The sequence below is a fragment of the Elaeis guineensis genome, chromosome 6 (genome assembly GCF_000442705.2).
Source record: "Elaeis guineensis isolate ETL-2024a chromosome 6, EG11, whole genome shotgun sequence".
NCBI classification, from domain to species: Eukaryota; Viridiplantae; Streptophyta; class Magnoliopsida; order Arecales; family Arecaceae; genus Elaeis; species Elaeis guineensis.
The window spans coordinates 8399394-8402629 of record NC_025998.2 but is presented as its reverse complement, the minus strand read 5'-3'; positions in this window follow the sequence as shown (position 1 = coordinate 8402629).

Below are 3236 nucleotides of genomic sequence, written 5' to 3'. Positions count from 1 at the left end.
ATATGGTATGGTAAGAAGCCGAGTTTAGGTTATCTTAAGACTTGAGGATATCCGACCTTTGTCAAGAGACAGATGACTGATAAATTAGAGGATAGATCTATAATAGCTATTTATAGGATATCTAAAAGAATCAATGAATACTACTTCAACTTTCATAAGATCACAATTGATTATGAGTCAGAATGCCATATTCCTAAAAAAACTATTTATCCAGGATTGGCAGTGGGAGTTAGTGAGCTCAAAAAGAAGATCTCTGAAGAGCAAAGAGCTATAGATCCGTAGAACCCATTATTCATGAGCTAGTAGTTGATGTTCCTCTACCACCTCATGATCTAGCAGGTCTCCCAACTTTCTGAAAGGTATATGGGTATGCTTATGGAGGAAGTAAAGAAAATGTTCTTTATGGGAGATAAGGGTCATAGCGATGATCCTAATACCTTTGACGAATGAATGTCTTACATCAATTTTGAAAAATAGTTAGATACGATTAAGTCAGAAATTGACTCAATACATTTGAACCAAGTATGGACCTTAGTAGATCCACCTGAGGTATAGTAACCTATTGGGTGTAAATGGATCTACAAAAGAAAAATAGATATCGATGGTAAGATAGAAACCTATAAGCTAGGCTTGTGGTAAAAGGTTATAGCCAGCATGAGGTCATGAGTATCAAGAAACCTTCTCATCCATAGTCTGCTGAAGTCCATCTGCACTCTGCTTGCTATTGCAGCTTATTATAATTATGAAATTTAGCAGGATGGATGTGAAAACTGCTTTCCTGAATGGATATCTTGAGGAAGATATCTATATGAAGCAGCCTTTGGGTTCACATCTGGTGATGGTGATTCACAGAGTCTGCAAGCTGTAAAAGTCCATATACGAATTAAAGCAAGCTTTTCAAAGTTGGAATCTTTGTTTTGATGATGCGATCAAATCATTTGATTTCATCAAGAATGAAGAAGAATCTTGTGTATACAAAAGATCAGTAGGAGCATAATAACACTCCTCGTACTGTACGTGGATGATATTCTCCTCGTTGGAAATGATATTTTTATATTGATCGTGGTCAAAGATGGTTGTTTAAGGAATTCTACCATGAATGACCTAGGAGAAGTATACTATATTCTTGAAATAAAAGTCTATAGAGATAGATCTAAATGGATGCTAGGCCTATCACAAAAGTTGTACATAGAGAAAGTACTGAAGAGGTTCAATATGAAAAATTTTAAAAGAGAATTTTTATCTTTTAGGCATGGTATTCTGTTGGGAATAGTGTCCCAAAGCCAATCGTCAGCCTATTGACGGTTGTGCTCTTTGTTGTATTAGTACATAAATCATAAATAAATAAAAATTATTTTGGTATTTTTTATCACAAATTGTCATCTTCTAATGAACTCCTATGTTGTGGTGAACTCCTTAAGACTATTTAGACTCGACAAAGGAGGATTTGTCATTTAGTCCTTGAATCTGTTCGCGATCAAATGATATGTTGCTACCAAGGATAACAATATTTATCGAGCATAGGTCGTTGTGTGTCATATAGGTCGGTTGTCTTCTTAACCAAGGAGTGTGGAGATACTGGTATGGCATACAGGTGAGATGTAAGGGTACATCTGCACTAAACGTGACTGACTCCGGAGCTATCTTTGTTGTCAAGATTTGGTCCGATGAGATATGGGTAGAAATGTCCCTCTGACCTGAGACCGCCATGGTGACTTGCAAGCAAGTCACTACACTTAGGCACTGGACTACCTGAATTTCTAATTCAGTAACGGAAGGCTACTGGGTGTAGTCAAGTACTTGACTTGTCAGTGCGTGTGTCAAGATGGGATTGACCACTCCAGTTCAGGAGCTGTGTACAGTCATATTTTAATTTAGCAAAATCTTGGCCAGGGTAGTCCTAGTGAGGAGTTACAGGACTGTTTGAGTTGAGCACGATTCGGATGATCTACTCAGGGTTGACAGTTTAACCCTGAGTCATCCTAAACACAGGGGTCAAAAGGGATGAATTATACAGTAACCATATTCATGTAGGTTCTGAGTGTTGTGATTTTGACTATCGACCTATCCGGATGTCGGGTACCATTGCTAGATGGTCACTTCGATTAGTACAGGAATTGGTTCCTGTGCTATCGGCTTAGGTTAGAACCTGTGGGTCACACACATTAGAGGTTCCTATCTGATCTGATGGCTGATGAAGAGTCCTAATATTCATGAACTATGAGTCCTACATGTCTGAGACTCTGTGATCGAGAATTAGGATTCTCTGATCATGAGTTCCACATATTTTGGGTACCGGGGTCAAGAGTCCCACTGGTTTGGGACTCTTCGATCAAGATTTCATATCGATGGACTTTGATACCCGATTGCCCATCTAATTTGGACTCAGTATTTATGAGAGGTTTAATTAGTGATTTGATCACTAATTAACTCAATTTGATTGAGTAATTATTTTTGGATCAAGTCCAATTGAATTGGATTCAGTTGGGTTTGACCCAATTAGGTTAAGAGTCAACCTAATCGTCGAGATGGTTTGGTCCCTAATTTGATCAGGGGTTGGGCTTAATCAATTCCTGATTTGATTAGAATTTTATTGAGCCTAATTAAGCCTAATTAAGTTGGGTTTAAATTAGTTTAATTGGGCCTAACTTATTTGGTTCAATTAGGTTGGTTTAAATAATGAAACCACCTTGACCCAAACTCCCTGCGCCACCTCACATCCACTACGCCCATTTGAATTCACGAGAAGAAATTTCTCATAAATTTTTCTCATGCAAAGCCCTCCCCATGCCCACATTTGTGTGCCATATAGATGGATAAAGCTGATTAGTTAACCATTCAAATTCAAAGCATATTTGAATTTGAATGGATAACTTATCTCTTGTGCCTTCATGCTTATCCATCTTGTGCGCCACATAACTTACATGAGAAAAGGTTTCTCGTGAAACCTTTCCATGCACAAAGAGTCCATGCCCTTCTCTTCTCATGCCATAAGTGGATAGGGATGAGTTGGTTTGCATTTGAATTCAAACTCGATTTGAATTCAAATGTGCAACCACTTATCTTTATCCTCTCACGCGGATAAGACACGTTCGACGTTGTTTTAAAAAGGGGAAAAAGATGGGGCATGTGTAAAAATTTTTGGAGAGAAAGTTTGGGACGTGAGAAATCTTTCTGCGTGAGGTGAAGGTCCAAAACCTTTTGAGAGAAAAAGAAAGAAAAAAGGGCACAGAGTT